Here is a 21770-nt window from a genome sequence, read left to right on the forward strand (position 1 = left end):
TACTCATGGTAACCAGATTGCCGGTGAATAGTATACTCCACCCACTCCTTTATATAGTCCTTAAGTCTCCATCAGTGTGATTAAAATTTATTTTTAAAAAGCTACAAGCACTCACAATGATGACACTTTTATATATTTAAAAAAAACCTTACATTGTTTCTTAGTTTGAATTATAAGACAGACGAGTGGCAAGGGCTAGGAAATAAAGATTAAGTAACTTGTGCAAAGTCTCATAGCTAGGAAGTGTCTGAGGCTAGATTTGAATTCAGGTCCTCAACATTATATCTTAAATAACAATTTATTTTATAATATTGGAAAAGCAATGACAATTGCTCATCATGAAGCAATTATCAGCTTACTTAATATAAAGCAAATGCAAAAATATTCAATAAATCACCATCCACAATAAATCTGGGTTACACTCTCCTATAATTTTACTCAGTAACCATCAGGAAAGAATTTATTTATATAAATTTGAAAGGGAGGCACATATGTGAGAGAAACAAATACTTGGGGGTAATTAACAACTTTGGACTACAGTCTACTACAAGATACTGGGCTTAATAGCTTGTTTCACTTGTTTCTTTGCAATTGATGTCTACTGAGCAGTGTAGGAAACTGAACTATATTTTTTAAAGGGCTGGTACCAGTATCATCTAGTAACTCAATATATTAGTGCTTAAATTATGTTTAATTATGCATATCTATGAGTTATTCACACAAATCTGCTTCTCTGTTAACTGCTCCTTTTCATTCTCACTTTCATTTCTCCCATTTAGCTGATCCGGCCTTTCATCATTGTCTCTAGTAATTCACTTTCCTGAGAGAATAAATCAACCCTCAAACTCATTCTTGCTCGGTACTCCCTCTTCACAACTACCATTCAGTTTCTTTTCCTATCTGGTCTTTCTTCAGAAGATTATGAGCTTCTTGGTATATGGGATATACAGGAAAGGCTATCAGGTGCTATATTAAAAATTGATAATTGCTTTATAATCAATATCTATGGTTGCTTTTCATTTATTACACAATAGATGCTGAACCCTTTTCAGGGCTATTCATCCACCTTTGGTGCCCACTTGTCACCCAGTTTCATCTGCGACTCCAAGAAGCTGTAGAATGTACATCAGCTACACCTTGGTAAAACCATCTTTGCAGATGGGCTAACTCACAATGAGAATAAGCACTAAGCTTCAAACCCCAGTGGGTTAGGGGGAATTCTACCCTAAGCATGAGAAGGTTTGCCTGGGTAAATGAGCAGATGAGAACAATTTGTTTCAATAGTCATGAAGGGGACAGAAGCAAGCTCTGGAGAGCACCTAGAGCTTGGTCAAACACTGAAGACACCAAGGTCCTCTCCTGTATCCCAGGCCATCACCAGTCATCCTGACTTTGTCTTGCCACTGGACTGGGACTCTGGAAGATAGAAAGAAGCTTAGAACTTTACACACTTGTGCCTCACTTAGATATCACTCTGTGATGTCATTGGTCCTTTTTAAGACCCCAAGAGTCCCTTGAAAGCAGCGTCTGCCTTTTACATTTCCTCATATCCTAAGAGTTTAAGATGGTGCACATAGCAAGGATTTAAGAAATGTACATCCATCATATTGTATTCCATTCCTTTTGGTGCTTAGTACTCTTTAGCGAGGCAAGTCCTCTTTTATTCTTGAACTGATTGAGCACTGGCAAGTGCTTTTATGTCATAATCACCTTTAAAAGGATGTTGGGAATAAATGACATTCTGTATTGGCTAGCTGTTCCCTGTAGGCCAGAGAACTAAAAGCTCATTAGGCTGGCTCTCTCTGGGCTCTGTAGATAAGCCAAGGCAGCTCTTCTTCATTTGCAAAGATTTTTCATCTTCCAATCATCTGTCTACCAACCAATCCAACAATTAATCAGATGCAATGACCTTTCTACTTTCCTATCTCAAATTAAAGAGGGCAGGAGAGAGCAACAGGCACCCCTGGGAGCTGAGTTCCAGTCATCATGAACATTTATCTAGGCAATCATAAACTATCAGTTGAACCTTTCTTGTCAGGTAACTCTCCTCCCTCAGGTTTTCTCATGTAGTTTAATAAAATCTGACTTTCCTTTCCCCAATATGGGCCTTTACTATACTCCTTGTCAAGTTCTTCCCTTCTCAAAAGGCTCAGATCAATCCCCTGGTACTAACTACCACTACCCTTCTGGTGTGAAGTTAAAAAAAAAAAACCCTCAAGTACTTCCTTTCTTTGTTACAAACCAAGTCACTATTTAATTATTCCACAAACAAATATTGGATTTAGCATTTTTTCTGCTTTAATCTCTTAAACCTTAAAAGCAATTACATGCAAATGAGCTAAAAGACTACAGTATTTTGTAGCATCAGCTACTTTTCAGTCCTGAGATTGGTACTCTAACATTGTATATTGATAACTTTTTCTTCACACTTTTTTATTATTTTAGAATAAAAAGTTACTTATTTGCCCTTCTCAGCCACCAAACTATTTGCATATGAAGGGAACATCAATTCACATCCTTTACAAAACAGAGTATTTTTTTTAATGTAAAAGTCCACTTTCTTCACCCTATACCAACCAAACAGCTCTTCTCTATTTTGAAAATATTTTCTTTAGACATGGAATTTAGCAGTTGTTTTTTTTAACATATCTTTTTCTAAAACTTTAAGCCACCAAACTCTTCACCTATGAAAAGGATATCATCATACATGCTTCCAAAATTGATTTAATTTTCTTTATACACAAGTACTTTTTCTGCCTCTTCCAGCAACAACTATACTCACATTTTGAAATGGTATTATTTTATACTATGCTTATCTCTTTTTTGGAAGGAGATATAAAGAAGAGTACTTAATAAAAACTAATAACACCTCTAACACTTTAGTGGAAATAATGCCTACATTTTACATGTTACTCTTCTAGTAGGATTAATTGCTTTTCTTGCTAAACTTTTTATTAACCACAAAAATCATTTGGCAAAGTTACTTTTTTTAAATTTTATTTAGTTAATTTAGAATATTATTCCTTGGTTAAAAGACTTATATTCTTTCCCTCCCTCCTCCCCTCAACCCACCTTTCCACCAGGTATTACATGTGTCCTTGATCAGAACCTATTTCCATGTTGTTGATGTTTGCACTAGGATGATCAACCCATGTAATCAAGCAGTTGTTTTCTTTGGTGTTTTTACTCCCACAGTTTTTCCTCTGAATGTGGATAGTGTTCTTTCTCATAGATCCCTCGGGGTTGTTCAGGATCACTACATTTGCCAATAATGGAGAAGTCCATTACATTCCATTGTGCCACAGTGTATCAATCTCTGTGTATAATGTTCTTCTGGTTCTGCTCCTCTCACTCTGCATCAATTCCTGGATGTCGTTCCAGTCCCCATGGAATTCCTCTGCTTTATTATTCCTTTTAGCACAATAGTATTCCATCACCAACATATACCACAATTTGTTCAGCCATTCCCCAATTGATGGACATCCCCTCATTTTCCAATTTTTGGCCACGACTAAGAACTCTGCTATGAATATTCTTATACAAGTCTTATTCCTTATTATCTCTTTGGGGTACAAACCCAGCAGTGGTATGGCTGGATCAAAGGGCAGACAGTCTTTTATCGCCCTTTAGGCATAGTTTCAAATTTCCCTCCAGAATGGTTGAATCAATTCACAACTCTACCAGCAATGAATTAATGTCCCAACTTGGCAAAGTTATTTGTAAAAAAAATAAAATACATATGAAACATAATGCAAGTTACATCATTCTAAAAAAAATAATAACTTTACCATTTTATATTGTTGTTCTGTCATTTCAATTGTGTCCAACTCTTTGTGATTCCTTTTGGGGTCTTCATAGCAAAGATACTGGATTGATTTCCATTTCCTTCTTCAGTTCATTTTACAGATGAGGAAATGGAGACAAATGGGTTTAAGTGACTTTCCCAAGGTAACATAGCAAGCAAATGTCCAAGGCCAATTTCAAAGTCAAGTCCATTATTATGTAAAATGTCCTAAAACCTGTTATTTCACTTTTGTAGGAAGAAACCAATATGAAGTCATATCTATTCATTGAGATTAACCACTCTGGAAATTTAGAATCTTTGGCTGCCTGGGATCTTAGGGACATCTACCAAGCTCCTAAGCAAAGCCTAACAAATAGGCATTCACCATATGTTTGGATTTTACTGACTTTATTTTAAATTAACTTTTTTTGAAAATTTTATTTAATTAGTTAATTTATAATATTTTTCCATGGTTACAAGATTCATATGTTCTTTACGCCCCTCCCCACAATCTCCTCCTGTAAGTGATGTGCAATTCCATAAATCAATTTTTTAAGAGTAATTTAGATGTCCTGCAGCATTGCTAAATCTCATGTGCAAACAGAAGCACATGATCAATCTTATCACCAAACATCTTCCATTTGAACATTTTGTTGTACCTCCTTCATGACATGGCAGATTCCTTTGGAGAACTGACTGTCCATAATTTGATATTATTATTTAATAACAATGTATACATGACATAACTTAATGATATATGTATACCACGATGAGCAGTTGAATATTAAATATTAACTGGGACTTTGGGTCTCTCAAAGAATCTTTTATGATCTCAGCATAGTCACAGATAATACCTTGTTTGATGAAAGTCTTTAAGGTCACATTTTGTTTGACCAAATCAATTTTTTCTTAATTGTGAGCAAGCAACATAGTGGAATCTTAATATTCTCCAAATATCATGTGACTGTTGACAATATTTGTGAAAGTCTGACCTTTTCTTTTTCATATTTTCATGATAGATCACTTCTAAATTTTTATTCAAATATGCCATCCTTAAAACTAATTATCATACTATAAGTTTTAAATTCATAACTATGCTATCTTCATAATCCAGATTCTAAAGTTTCCACCTAATATCAAAACCTGCTTTATGGTATCTATGTATCTACATGCTAGTCTTTATTTTTACTGATCTCCAGGCTTTTTATCACTCCTTATGCCCTAACTCCATCCTGCTCTGTAGGATTCTCTTTCTTCCATACAATTGAAAACTAACATTTAACAGTTCAGTTATTCATGATCCTCTACCCTTGATCCTTTTCTGAAGTGAATCACTTTTTGTTCCTTGCTCTTGATAAAAATCTATCTTGAGGCACTATAACCAACCCCTTTTGTGCCTATTCTCCCACTTCTAGACATCATTCAAGGAAGTCACATAACTGTGTTTACTGAAGTGACCACAATTTTGTATTAGTCTCTTTATTTCTTTGTGATTGATTACCATATACTTTAGGTTAATGGTTCTAGATCTTCATCTCTCTCTTCAATCCCCCCTTCTATTTACTACTACCACCCCTGAGTAGAGAACTTAATTTCCTATATTACTGAAAAAAATCTTTACTCAGAAGACATAATGTAAAATAACAAGATGCCTTGATATACTGTAATGTCTTGTTACACAGAGAGTGAGTACAACAACATAAAAAACACATTTGCTGATAAAAATCAAGAGCCATGTGTTAAGCAACTCACCAAGCCAAGTAGTAAAACCATCAAAATTCATTTCTCTATAAAAGTAATTGACTTTGTGAGGTCACAGTTCTGTAATATAAGAGAGTTGGCCTATATTCAGCAATGAAGAGAAATAAAGCCAGCTTGACTGTATCCCTAGGTAACAATAAAATGAGAGACTTACACTTAAATGGAACAGACCCTTTCCTGTAAATACTCAGAGTCTTATTACAGACTTACAAAACGTAAAAGCAATGTTAGAATTATAAGAGGCTGCTGGGCTCTGACTAGGTAAGTTGCTCATGAAATGCAGACTAAATCTATTAAGCCACAAGAATTTATATCAGCCCTGATGGTAGTGAGGAAGTCAATATATGTAGTACCTAAAAAAAGTACCACATTGGACAAGTGAGCTACAGTTTCACTGTTTCTTAAGAGTTTTAGTTTACCTCAGTCTGATTTTCTTCAGATCCTGTCCATTTCTTTAAGCCTGTGGTGCATTGTTAATTTGCAGTGTTGATTTGATGAGAGAGCTCAAGAAATCATGACACTGTTGAAAGCTAAATGGACAGGGAGCATATAGTTTGCTTAGAGATTTCTTGTCCATTCTTTCATATTACTGACTATTCCCTGTGCCATCACCTACTTTCAACTTCCTCCTCATCTTCTAAAGCTCAATTGAAGTGATTCCATTTCCAGAAAGCCCTCCCAAATTCATCCAATAGGAAGTGAACTCGATCATCTGTCTTCACTTTAGATCCTCTTGTGCATTTGTTATAGTCAAATCCATTTTCTGTCTACCAAACACATATATTAAATAATTTCTCCTTAGAAGTTTTAGAGCAAAGATTTGTCATGATGAGGATTTCTTTTCTGTATAAATTTGGACTAGATGAGACTCTTTGTTTCTGTGACTGATGTTTTGAGATACACTGTGGTATGGTGGACCAGACTCAGAGTCAGGAAGGCCTGGCATCCAATCTTGTCTCTGCCAGGTACTAGCTAAGTAATCCTAGGAAGGTCACTTAACTTAACTTCTTGGTGTCCCTGGACAGCGAAGACTATAAATTGCAAAGATGGTTCCAATCTTCAGGGGTAAGAAGAAATAGAATTCCAACTTTTCTACAAAATGGGAAAGCGTGATGTCCAGACAAAACCCACAGCTATTACCCCCAATACTTAAATTATCAGAATAACACTTTACCAGCTCCCTCTCTTATTCCAATGTGAGCCCATCCTTCTTAATTTGCCATATATTCCCAAATTGACAAAATATCAGTGACTCCTCAAAATTTAGGACAATTATATGTTTGTGTATTTAACAACATTATCTTAATATATGTCTCTCAAAAGACCTATAAATACAAGAAAATAACATAATGGCTAAGGGGCTGAAAGGACTATGCCAAAAAGTCCCAGAATTATGAATGGTGATACAATAGCCTCTAAATTTCTTTTCAGTTCCAAATGGATTGTCCTACAATCATCATTAATTTGATGATCATTGAAGAAATTACCTGCAAGTAGATTGCATTTAAATATTTTAACCGAATGAGTTGGTCTTTATTACAAATCTGGAAAATAAATCTATAAACACAGTATATATAAATAAAAAGTAAAATCTACAAAATTAAAAAAAATATATGAAAGTAGTAGAAACATAATGAGAATGCCAGACTATTTGTTGTCTTCATGGAAATATTTTCTCTATATAAAAGATTACACCAACATGATAACATGAAAAGCAATTGGTTTTAAAATGACATCTTTGAGGGATACCATTTCAGCCTATTAGGGCCCTACCTAGCCTTAAATCTATAAACCTCACTCCTAAATATAATTGAGAATGGCATTCAAGTCAAAGAGGGAATTGTACCAAATAACTGTATTAATAACTTGATGTACATGAATGACATCAAGTTATATGGATCCATTGAAAAGCACTTTAAATACCACTATTTAGTGGAAACCTTTCCCAAAAGTATCAAAGTGTTGGTAGGACTCAATTAATGTGAAATTCTTAATGGGCATCAAAGAGAATGGAGATTAAGTCTTTGATCCTGAATCCTAAGGTCAAATTGAATCAATATTTGAAGACGATACTTTTGAAAACCACAATCTTCTGTATATAAGACACACAGAATATAAAGCTTTTAAGTGAAAGCTAAGCTTGGATATTCTAAGACACTGGTTGGCATCCTGAAGCCAAAGTTTAATGGGAATAACATGTCTGGAGTACTTGATATCTACTCAAACCACTCAATATGCATGTGGTTTGATGAAATCAAAGCCAATCAATTTAGGTAGTCAAACAAAAAAACAATATATATATATTATATCATATATATATATCATATATATATATAATATTTAATGCTGATGAAACATGGAGTTCATCTCTCCATGGTAATTATAGAACAATTAACACTTGGTCAAAAAGGAAGAAGACTGATAAATGTTGTCAGGACACTTTATAAGCTTATCCAGAAAGTTCAGAAATTATTTTGGAACAATTGAATATTACTCCACAAGGCAACAGTAAATTGACTGACATTTATTTGTATGTTACTAGAATTACTGAATATGACTATTGAATATTAATATTACTGAATATGATCTACTTCTTAATAAGCCTTATGAAATTATTAGCATATAAAATTGGACTCAAAAGGCCCTCCACAGGTGAAAAACATACTAACTCAACTAACATTAGAAAATAACAATTGAATACACAACCCTGAATTCAAATTCAGGCTTGGCCACTTAATTACTCTGGGCAAATCGCTTAACCCTACTTGCCTCAGGTGTAAGAAGGGTTGACTATATAGAAAAGGATGTATTCAGTTAGGTAATTCAGAATCTAGTCATGACCCCCAGTATTAGAGACAGGTAATCCATAAGTACCCTCAACATGGATATTTTGATAAACATGTATCAAGAACAAAAATATTTTAAACACTGCAATATGTTACTTCCACTTGGAAAAGTTTATTTCCTACTGAGTACCTAAGATATAACTTAATTGCCAAAATTAAATAATAAATTAATATTATTTATTAAATTATTAAAATTAATAAATTAAATAGAAGCTCACTATTTTGCATAAACAGAAGGCAAATCTCAGTATAGTAAGGACTTCAATGTACTGAGAATTTAGCAAATAAACTGCATCAAAATTGGAGAATTATCATTGACATTAACATATCTATAACATTGATTCACAAAAATATTAGAATGACATCTTAATAATGTCATAATGCAAAATGCTCATGATTTCCAAGTTATACAGAAATAAATGCTTTGAAAATATAGGAAGCATAACAACTGGAGTGTGATATTCATATTTGGACATCATATTTTGGGTAAGAGGGATATCACATGTCTAAAAGAGGATGAATGTTATTGAAGTGACTGAACACTATACCATATGGGCATCAGTTAAAGAAGCTAGACACATTTATCCTATGGAAGAGAAAACTGGAGTAAGTGGGGAAAGAGAAAGACAGAAATGAAAACTTTTAAAGTTTTGGGTGTAAGAAGGGTTGACTATCTGCTTTCTTCTAAAGTGCAAAGCTGAGATAATGGGTCAAGATTTCCAGCATGAGATATTTCACCTGAAACTGACCAAGCATCTCTTAGAATTTTGAGATGTCTAGGATGGATTGAGTATCTAGGATGGGTGATAGTGGCTGCCTATCAGTAGAAGTAAAAATTAGATGTCTACTTGTCAGGGTATCATGGAAGAGATTTCTACTCCAGTATATACTGGACTAGAAAAGTTTGGAGAGTTGTTGTTGTTCTCTTTCAGTCATTAGAATTTGAAGTATGCAAAGAGCAAAGACATTAGTGAAAATGAGAGAATTAGAAGGTAGCTACCAGACATGGCAGTGATATTGGCAGAGTAAGCATCTGGGGTGAGAGTCCTAAAGATAAGGAGTAACTCTGAATCATTTTATTTGTAAGTATTGGCAGCTGAGTGGTACAGAGGATAGAGCCTGGAGTCAGGAAGACCTGAATTCAAATTCAGACTTAGACAATTACTCTGGGCAAATCAGTTAACCCTACTTGCCTCAGGCTCATCATCTATGAAATGAGCTGATAAAGAAAACAGCAAACCACTACCATCCCAAGAAAACCCCAACTGTAGTTAGTAAGAGTCAGAAATAACAACAATAACAATAACTTTTATGTATATGCCATTTTAAAAAAGTAAAAGGGAGAAGCATGAAAGGACAGGAAAACACCAGTATAGACACCAAAAATCACCAGGTTGAACCTTTCAGGTAAACTCCATGAATCTTACCCACTTACTTCTCAGGGTCCAATGAGTAAAATAAGCAACCTTTGATATAACCTTATTGAATCTGATATAAATATTATAGATTTAGATTCAGAAGGGACCTTAGAAGTCATCTAATACAACCCCTCTTTTTATTAATGAGAAAACTGAAACCTATAAAAGTTAAATTACCCAAGATCACAGAAACAGTAAACAGGAGATTCAGAATTTGAATCCATGTCCTTTCACTCCAAAAAGAATGCTTTTTACAACCTTTGTGAAGCTTTGAAAATACCTTCTGGACAATTAGAGTAGTCTGAAATTAATAGGATTCTTCAAAAGGTAAGAAAAAGGAGAAAAATCCTTCATATTTGATAACACACTGGCTACAATTCCCTATTGGAGTTCTCATTGTATTTTGATACTCCTTGCTATTCTCCCTATATCCCTACAGTGCTGAAGAACTCATAGTGCTATCAGGCAGCTTGCACTGTGCTGAAAAATGAATGTTTATAAAAGGAGATAAATAGAGCACTCTGGATGTACTAGCATGGCAGCTTCCTGCAAGGGGCTTGAAGCACTTCAGAGAAATTATCACATTCATCCAAATAACATCTCTGGGAGAGAGAGATAGGACTCAACTACTACAATCAACCAAGGTCACACAGCAGGCCAGTGGAAAGGCAGGATTTAAAGAAAAACCTCTTGGCTTCCATCCAGTTCTTCTATCAAATCCTCCTGCCTGCTTCCATATTAATCAGTGTTAAAGAACACACTCTCAGCAGTAGGAACAGAAAGCTCTCTGTCTCTGCTTTTCTGTATCCTGAATTTTCTTTCTTCTTCAGAATTTTAGAAACTTATAAAAACAATAAAAATAATAATCATCATCTCAGCCAGCTCTTTATTCTGCTTGCCAGGTGACAAGTCAGTCTGCCTCTTCCATCAGTGTCAGCCTGGGAATAAACAGAGGAGCATGAACGCCTTCTTGGCTTGGCTGTGAGTGGCTCCAAAGTCTTTTCTAAAGTCTAATGCAGGTGTTTCATGTTTAGGACAAAACCCTTCATCCAGCAGGACATTTCCAAAGGCAGAATCCATCTGAGTATTTATCACTTGAAAAAATATCTGAAATGAAGCATTTCATCCAGTGATGACATGTTAAAGATGAAAATTTAATATGCTTAAAATGCCGACTGGCCTACAAAAAGCACAGTACAGCTGCTAAGATGATTATCTTAGCTGCTGAGGAAAACAACTCAGCTGATTTTTGTTGAACCAGATAAATAAAAATCAATTTACAAACTTCATTTGAGTTTCTTTTAGGCAGCTGGGTTAATGCACATATATTCTATATCTTTAAACAACAAGCTTGCAAATAATTTTATATTGCTGATTACATAAATTATTTCTGTCCTGGTAAATGCTAGCAAGTAGCCCCAAGGAGACATATTGGCAACTCTCCTGCTAATGTAATACATCTATTTCTAATTCAAATTTGAGGAACATTTATTAAGTGCTTACTAAGTATACATAAGGCCCAGTACCAAGTAATAATGGGGCTACAAAGATAAATAAGGTTCAATATTTGCCATCCTGGAATTTAGAAACTAACATAGGCAATGACATATACATATATTACTATGATGCAATGTAGACTATCAGCCTGAAAAATGAAAAGAGCACTGGATTTAGAAATAGAAGGCCTGGATTCAAATCTCATAATTTTATTTTAGCATTTCCTCATGTTTATTGCCTTTGTAGCCTTGGGAAAATCATTTAATCTCCCTGGGCTGGAGGTTCTTTACATTTAAACCAAGGTAGGTTGATTAGATGGATACTTATACCTCTGAAAATCTATGATTCTGTGATTGGATAGCCTCTTTAGTCCCAGCTCTATGATTTTAAGATTCTAAAATAATAGGTGATTAGGGAAATATAAACAAAATGTTATGAGAAATCCATGAAGATAAGGTTTTGTTGGTTAGGGGCATCTAGGAAGGCTTTCTAGAACAAACAGCATTTGAATTGGATTTTAAATAAATATTTAAGTAAAAATTTAAATGAATCTTAGAGTTACTTGATTTTTTCCTTTAACAATATAGATCCCAGCTCATTCATGAATGACCTGGCCCATGTTCTCCCAAAATTTTATCACAAGGTACTCATTCTAGCATGTTGAAATCTCTCCTTTCTTTTTCTTGACATCATAAGGATATGAATGAAAAACTTGGGCTATTTAGTTATTATTCCTTATTTTTGCCATGCATTCAGGTCACAGGTCTATCTTTTCTTTCTTCCATGCATTTTGTTATGATATATTTTATTCTTGCGCTTCTTTAAAGAATATTAATGGGGTAAAAATTAAAATAAAGGTAGGGTGGGAAAAAAAGAAGAGGGGTCACATTCCAAACTTAGAATACAAGATTGGCAAATAATCAGGAAAATGAAGGACATAATTGGGAGACAGATCTCAAGTGACATAATTATGGGGTCACCTGAAACTTTAATTCTACTTTTGCGATATTCTCTGATTCATATGAATATAACATTTTTCAGAGAATAGGAAGTGTCCATATATTGTAGTATTATGAGAAATATCTAAAAGCCCAGAGATATTATTGGCATTCTAAGTGAAGGATCTATGGGAAAATATGGACAAGAGTAATACAGAATGAAAACATAAAGATGGATTAAAATCTACTTCAATAAAGGGAATGTCCACACCACTGTCATCATTGATCTACCAATAATGAAGTAATATAAGATTTGTGTGAATGATGTGAAAAATTCTCAGCCTTGGAAAAAATAGGGGATCTGTCATTTTCAGAATGTTTTAAGGGTAAAGAAATTGTATTTCTCTACTTTATCTTGTCCCCCTACATATAGAATCTCTGGTCTATCCATTGAGATGGGATTTGATATCAGAGCCCCAGAAGAAGATAGACAGATTCACTTTTGGTCTATGTGAAAAAATTTTTCATATGGTTGCCTTTGAAAAGTTGATAGATAGTACAACATGAAGTTGCTAAGGGGGAAGAAATGAAATGTAGACAAATGATGAGCCAAGTGGCATCATTCAAACTAGAATCCTACAATATGTCAAAGAGTCCTTGCTGCCTTCCAGGCTCAAGCTAAGAGGCTTTTGACAGCATGTGCTAATGACAGCCCAGCACATCATGAAGTCTATCCAGGAGACAAAATTTTCTGGAATAAAATTATGCACCAAATTTTGGGGTGATTTATGAACCATGAAGTCAAACATTTAGGTGCAAACCCAGTACCTAGATAATGACTGAATCTCAAATACTGTTGACACTTTGATGGAAATGGGATTCCATTATCATGAGTTCCTTCTGCCCCACACATTTGCAATCATACAATGGTACAGATCAGAATCTCATACTATAAGATTTATGTCTCTGTATGTGTTTTGCTACAAATATCCCACATAAAATGCAATACTCTACAGGCCCTAATTTTATTCCCTTATACTCTTAGGATGTGGACCTAAATTAGGGCTATCTATCTGTTGTCTTTCATTCTTGTTACATGACCTACCCACCTTCTCTATTTTTTTCTTTAATCCTGATCTCTAGTTACAGTGAGGAATCTCCTTCTATCAACACATATCAGTATCTCCACGCAAATTATAGACTTAGAAAGTTTTCTGAGACACTGAGAAATGAATTTCCCATAATGACATAGGCAGTATTTATCAGATTTGAGCCTTGGACCTCAGTCTTCCAGACTCTGAGGATGGCTATTTACCCTGCCTCATCCTAGTCGTAAATGTCCTCAAAAATATCTTTATTCATGAGAGGAAGCAACATTGTAAAAATCTATAATATCTTTAAGAAATTCTATAGTTCAAGTGTGATAGAGACAAAAGAGAAAACTTTCCCCAAAAGATATATGCCCCTAGTCATATTTCAGGTCACCCAGATGGTGCAATGGATAGAGCTTCAGACTTGAATCAAGAAGACCTGAGTTCAAATCTGGTCTTTGATTCCTTACTCTATGTAATTCAGGCAAGTCACTTAACTTCTATTTCCCTTCATTTCTTAACTGTAAAATGGGGATCATAATATCACCTACATCAGGGAGGATCAAATGATATATTGATTTTATTTCTAGAGGCAGCTGACAGCACAGTGGATAGAGTGCTAGTGCTGGAATCAGGAAGACCAGAGTTCAAATCATTCCTCAGACACATGCTGATTTGGGGATTCTGAGTGAGTCACAACCTCTGTTTGCCTTAGTTTCCTTGACTATAAAATGGGGATAATAATATCACCTACCCCTCAAGGTTGTTGTAAGAATCAAATGAGATAATATATGTAAAAAGTGCTTATACAGCACCTGGAACATTACTTTTGTAAATGCTTACTCCATTCCTCTTTCTCTCCTCAAGGATTCATGATTAGTTTGTTTGTTTTTTTTTAATTTTGTTTATTTTGTTGGTGTGGCTACACTAGTGGTACAGATTTATCTGCTCTGTTACATAATAGATATGTTTTAAGTATTTACAAAATGGCTTTAACTGATGCAGTGCCTAACCAACCCATAGCTCCTTACTCAACAGAGCTATACTGGTTATAAAACAGAACATGTCAATAGCCAATAAACATGTATTAATCATGTACTATGTGCCAGGCATTGCATTAAGCAATAATGATACAAAAATGAAAAAAAGCAAAAAAATCCCTGCTCTCGAGGCACTTACAATCTAATGGGAAAAGACAAACCACAAAAGGTAGCTGAAAAAGGTAGGGAGAGAAGATATCTGGTGTGTGGGCAGGTAGAGTGGAGAAGTCATTCAGAGAAGTCCCAAAGTAGTGCAGCCAGGTGACAAGTGAGCTCAGCACTCCCTTTCAATGAAAATTCAAAGTTCATGTCCATCCCCTCCAATTGGAGAGGCAGAAGGGAGCAATGAGAAATGGCATGTAACAGCTAACATTTAGGTAGCCTTCTAAAATAGACAAAATAAAATAATTATATAAATAATTAAATAAGCCCTTTGTAAACTTCATCTCATTTCATTGTCACAGCAGAATTGTGAGGTAGATTGCATTAGCATTATTACTCATTACTATATTATTCACTATTATTTTACAAATGAGGAGGCTGAGGTTGAGAAGGATGGTGTCAGAAGCAAGATTTGAACCAACGTTCCTGTTAGCTTTGTGTCCAATGTTATTTACAGTAAAACACATATCCTTCTAGCTTAAAATCTTTTCACTTTGGAAGACTTACCAGGGCCTATACTCATGCGGCATGATCTTTGGGAACCTTTTAGTAGTTACTATGAATTGTTTGCAGAAAGTGATGTATGAGATATATAGAAATGGATAGTACTGAGAACCCTACCTCAAACTAAGGCTGGGGCTGTGTAACCTTGAGGGAAGGGAACAAGCATTTATCCAGTGACTAAGATGTATCTGGCACAGTGATTAAACAGTTTATAAATATTAATTCATTTGATCCTGTCTCCTGTGTGCCAGGCACTGTGCAAAGGTGTACAAATATTATCTCATTCGGTCCTCATTACAACTCTGGGAAGCAGGTACTATTATTTTCCCCATTTTAGAGTTGAGAAAAATTGAGGTAGACAAATAGTGTCCTTGCCCAAAAAGTGTCTGAGGGAGGATTGAAACTTAGGTCTTCCTGACTCCAAATCTAGCCTTCTGTCTACTGAGCCGCCAGCTGCCTCTCTGGTAAGACTATTTCCACTCTCCACACTCAGTAGAAGGGAAACATAGGAATGAGCTCTACTAAAAAGATCATGGTAGAGAATCACACCTAATGACGGGGACCAGAGAGTTTTAGTTATTTCAGAGATCTACTATTACCCTACTATGGCCCAGAATTGAACAGTATATCATTTCCATCCCAAATTCATGCAGTAAATGCATTCTAAACTATAAGTGTATTTTCCTTCTGAGTCCTGTGAAATAAGGAAAGAGATAAGAATCTTAATGGCAAATGGGGCATGAGTTATATTTGGAGAGTTTCCCAGAGTTAAAACTCTAGGTGGTACCAAAGAAGCCAACGTGTGTTAAATTTATGAAACCTTTATGCAAATGATTTCACATTTCTGAGCCTAAACCAAGATGAAAAGCCCCTCAGCTATGGTACTGAGTTAGTGATATATAAGGGCTCCTAATCATTGATGCCCAGCTTTTAGGATTTCTTCCTCCTTTGTCCACATGATAGGCTGTGTCCAGCATATAGGAAAGCAATGTATAACATGCAAAAGCATTAATCCTTCTCTTCCTCCATGTTTTCCTCCCTTCCTTATTATTTCCCTTACTTCTTTCTTTTCTTCCTGACTGCCTTCCCTTCCATCTCCCTGCTTTCCTTCCTTTAACCCTAGAGGATGTTTAACCTAACCCAGAAGGCACTCTAAATTGGGTTGGACTAAATGGTCTTTGAGGTCACTTCCTGTTCTGTTCATATGTATGTCTTGAAAAATAGAGTGGAAATAATGCCATGGGATTTTTCCCCCACAAACTCCCTCAGTCATTTTCTGGCAAGTCACCATCATTAGTCAGCCAATAGGCATTTATTAAGCACTATGTATTAGGAATTATGCTAAGTGATAGGAATACAAATAAAAATAGAAAGTCAGTCCTGTCTTCAAGGAGTTTACATACTAATATGGGAAGGACAAAACAAAAAAATGAAGCCCAAAGTATGTGTTGGGGAGGGCAGGAAGATACTCAGCATGGGCCATAATAGAGAAGGATCAGAATACATCCTGAAGAGGAATGAAGACATGACCGGCCTGGACATCCTTCTTTAGTGTATACTTTAGGAAGAGACATACAAATAGAAGTAGAGAGGTCACAGGGGCAGAGGATATTTCCAATGTGTGAGTTTCAAAGCTGAAGTGAGCTTCCTGGAAGAAGAGATTTCTGAAGCATGGCACAGAAATTCCTTATTGCAGTCTGGAGACTTGGTTGGTCTTAGAAACCTTCTTTTTTCCTCTAATTTATTATTTATTTTTAACACTTTTTTAAAAATTTTAATTCTATATTCTCTCCCTCTCTCTTTCCCTACCCTAACCATGGAGAAGGGAGGCAATATAGTAATTATACATGTGAAATCATGTAAAACATACTCTCATATTAGAAAGAAAATACACGAAAAATAAAATGAAAAAATATAATTCAGTTTATACTTAGTCTTCTTAAATAGAAGTTCTAGGAAGAGCTATGCAGTGAGAAATAGAGGTCAAAGAGTCAGAGCATATAGTTCCAGTATGTGAATCACAAGGCTTATTTCTCTGAAACCTTTTCCTATGTTTATCAGTTGAAGGAGCTGGGTTAGATAATATTGTTTATGATAACTGGACTAATACTTTTATTTAGCAGTACCTTCATACACAACCAAAATAGCCTAACAAACCCAAAAGTCAAAGGCAGGATCCTTCCTGATTTTAAATCCAAGAATCTTTTGAAATCTGGAATCAGAGTATTCTACCATGAATTTTCTCTTGGTTTCAACTCAAACTAGTTTTTTTAAAAAGTTGTTTCTTTTTGTCCTTCTTTCAAGTATTTTTGAGTCTTTAGATGTATTTATGTTGTTAATGACAAAACAATGCACAGAGATCGACTAATTTTGAATTCTAATAGAAAAGGCTGTCATTTATAGATGTTGCCACAAAGATGAGTGGGTATGCCTTCAATACTTCTGAATAATTTTAAAGTATTTAAGTACCTTTAAATACTTAAATAATTTAAAAATTTTTTAAGTATTTAAATACTTTAAATGCTTTTTTTTTTTCAAAAATGGTTGTTTGGTCATTTGTTTATCTCTGAATAATCCCACACTTTTAATAAACGTCAAAAGAATCTGTAGGAAAACAGGTTTTAGAGAGCTTTGATGATCATATTTAATTTCACTCTTTGAGATAAAGGTTAAGCCCTATACTGTATTAATTAAAATAATTTACTAGTTCAAATGAAGTTCAATTCTATTAGTTAATACTTGTATTTATCAATAACTTCGTATCCAACCAAAAAGAGCCAAATAACCCAAAGGTCAAAAAGTGCACTGCCAGGTTGACATTTATATCCAGTGAGAAAGAACTGGACCTCTCAAAAATCACTGACATAAAAATTCTTAAAATATGTAAAATTTGGTATTAATTGTTTTACAGAGAATATGTCAAACTGCAATGTGAAAAACTGACTGTACCTTTGAAAGGCCTGTTAAAAATAAGGCATTACCAGGAAAAGTGATGTGTCAAAAATAACCAAGAAGGAAGTCAATTTCACAAATTACTGTCAAATGATGTCTGACAGAAACAGCTTCTGAAATACAAGATGGGAATTTAAACTTGTCCCCTAATGCAGTAGCTTTTTGAATTCCTGAGTTAATACAAATAGTTTACTGCAGAGTATGAGAGGGAGGGAGAAAGAGGGGAAGGAAAGAAGGAAGGAAGGAAGGAAGGAAGGAAGGAAGGAAGGAAGGAAGGAAGGAAGGAAGGAAGGAAGGAAGGAAGGAAGGAAGGAAGGGAGCAAGGAAAGGGGTAAGGAAGGAAGGGCATGAGGAAGGAAGGGAGGGAGGGAGGGAGGAAAGGAGAGAGGGAGGGAATAAGGAAGGAAGGGAGTGAGGAAGGAAGGGAGGGAGGTAAGAATGGAGGAAGGAAAGGAGAGAGGGAGGGAGTAAGGAAGGAATGGAGGGAGGGAAGGAGAAAGAAAGAAAGAGGAAGAGGAAGGAATGAAGAGAATGAGGGGAGGGAAATATAGAATATTTTTAAAACAGACTTATCTAATTACCTTCTTTATGGTTTTTAACAAGTTCTGCTTTTTAAACCATAACTGAATTATGTCATCTTTAGACTACTTTTCTGGCACTACATAAACTAGCAGTGTCATTTAGCTGCATATATGAAAATAGTATCCCAATCTATGCTTTTTCCAGGTGTATTCTTACAGGAAATGGATTCCACGTGCCAGCATTTGGAGCATATTAAGAACATTTGTTTCACAGATCATGTTTCTATTTGTTTCCCATACATGCTATAGCCATGCCTTTTATAAGATGTCCATTAAGAGCTGGTATTTTAATTGTTTTTCTAAAATAGATCTTTTCTGTACTCTTGATTATGGAAATTCCCATAATCAAGCCTCAATGTTTATCCCATTTTACTGAAAATAGGGAGCTCTATTATATTTCAAAGGACCTTAAACTTGGCATCCAAAGACTTCTGGTATTTACTTACCACCTGATGCTAGCCAAGTCATTTTACCTTTGTAAATCTCTATTTTTCACCTGTGAAATAAGCATAATCCTATATAATCCACTTAAAGGATCACTATTAAAAATTATTTTATGAAATGTAAAGTACTCTAGAAATATGAGGTTTATTACAAAGGTTTCATTCATATTAGTTTTCAACACAAACATAGATTATAGAATACAAAATATATACAAAATAAATATTGAGAATTTTTTGTGGCAGAGGAAAGGGCTCATTCAATTAAAGAATCAGATAAACATTGATGGAGTAGGTGACACTTGAGCTGAACCTTAGTGAAAATTAGGGATGCTAAGAGATAAAATGCACATGTATATTCCATACACAAGAACCAATCTATGCAAATGTCACACTGAAAAAGACTTAGCAAGTAGCTCAATTTATCTAGAACAAGAAATATGTGAAGAACAATGATATGTAATAAATCTGAAAGGTAAGCCATATACATAGCATGAAGGGCCATAAATGCCAAATGGAAGATTTTGTATTTTATCTTGGGGCAAAATGGCAGCATTGGAATTTCCCAAGAAAAGGTGGGACATGTATAGTCAGATTTGTGCATTAAGAATATCTTTTCAGATGCTTTAGAGAGTGTGAGTGGAAGTAGGAATGCCAGTTAAGAAGCTATTTCAATGGACCAAGCAAGAGGCACTGAAGTTCTAAATTATGATGATGACTGTGTTAGTGAATACAGACAGAAAATGTGAGAGAAATACTGAAGAGGGAGGATCAATCAGACTCAGTAATTCATTGGATATGAGAGGTGAGAGAATGTGAAAATTCAAGAATGGCTCTACGGTTACTAATCTATGTTACTAGAAGACTCATGAAAATCCAGACAGAAACAAGAAGTTAGGAAGAGAAGTGGATTTGGGGAAAAAGAAGAGTTCAGTTTTGGACATGTTGGTTTAAAGCAAAAATAAAAGTAGTCCCTACATTCAAGGGACTATTTATAGCTAGTATAACCAATCTAGATTCCTTTTTCCAGTTATACTTATCCATGATGATTTTATTTCAAAAGCAGTGACAAGTATATTGCCAACTATATATTGCAGAAGTTATGAGTCTTTTGTTCAAGCAGGATAATGGGTTTACATAAAAAGCATACATTATTGGTAAATAATGTTTTTGAATAATGAAAATTAACCTTAGTGATTTCCTCTGCCTGCTATAAAAAATGTAAGACATGATCACTGTTGATGGAGAACGGAGATTTTGTCCAAAACATTTAAGTCACTGGATTCATAAAAATGGAGACTATAAATGCAGTTAATTGGAACACAGAGATAAATGGAACTGTTCGTGTGTGGCATACACATTCATTATTTTACAATTGAAAAGGTAAGTATCCCCTATAAAACAAATTACCTTAAATTATGGAACATGATTGTGATTCATAATGATAATAATAACAACATGAACAACAACAATGATGACTTAGACAGTTTCTGCCAGAAAAGAGTATAATGTCTGTATTAAGGCTCTTAAACTATTGTGAAAATGAATGACAATTTTTCCCTCTTCTGAATAGACAGGACTCCTAAAAATGGGTTATATGATTCTAGAGGTATCATTTTGCTTAAAAAATCCTCATAATTCATTACTATTGAGTTAAATCTAAGCATTGATATGTCCATTAACCTGAATGATTAGTTTTATTTTTAAACATTATTTTATTTGGTCATTTTCAAACATTATTCCTTGGAAAAAAAGATAATTTTCTTTTCCTTCCCTCCTCCCACCACCCTTCCCATAGCCGATGCGCGATTCCACTGGGTATCATATGTGTCCTTGATTCGAACCCATTTCCATGTTGTTGGTATTTGCATTAGGGTGTTCATTTAGAGTCTCTCCTCAATCATGTCCCCTTGACCCCTGTAGTCAAGCAGCTTTTCTTTGGTGTATTTACTCCCATAATTTGTCTTCTGCTTGTGGATAGTGTTTTTTCTCCTAAATCCCTGCAGAATGTTCAGTGACATTGTATTGAAACTAATGGAGAAGTTCATTACATTTGATTGTACCACAGTGTTTCAGTATCTGTGTACAATGTTTTCCTGGTTCTGCTCCTCTCGCTCTGCATCACTTCCTGGAGATTGTTCCAGTCTCCATGGAATTCCTCCACCTTATTATTCCTTTGAGCACAATAGTATTCCATCACAAACATATACCACAATTTGTTCAGCCATTCCCCAATTGAAGGGCATCCCCTCATTTTCCAAATTTTGGCCACCACAAAAAGCACAGCTATGAATATTCTTGTACATGTCTTTTTCCTTATTATCTCTTTGGGGTACAAACCCAACAGTGCTATGGCTGGATCAAAGGGAAGACAGTCTTTTATCTCCCTTTGGGCATAGTTCCAAATTGCCCTCAAGAATGGTTGGAGCAATTCACAACTCCACCAGCAATGCATTAATGTCCCGACTTTGCCACATCACCTCCGGCATTCATTACTTTCCTTTGTGGTCATGTTAGCCAATATGCTAGGTGTGAGGTGATACTTCAGAGTTGTTTTGATTTGCATCTCTCTGATTATAAGAGATTTAGAGCACTTTTTCATGTGCTTATTAATAGTTTTGATTTCTTTGGCTGAAAACTGCCTGTTCATGTCCCTTGCCCATTTATCAATTGGAGAATGGCTTGATTTTTTTGTACAATTGATTTAGCTCTTTATAAATTTGACTAATTAGACCTTTGTCAGAGGTTTTTGTTAT

This window comes from Monodelphis domestica, chromosome 1, assembly GCF_027887165.1.
Source record: "Monodelphis domestica isolate mMonDom1 chromosome 1, mMonDom1.pri, whole genome shotgun sequence".
NCBI lineage: Eukaryota > Metazoa > Chordata > Mammalia > Didelphimorphia > Didelphidae > Monodelphis > Monodelphis domestica.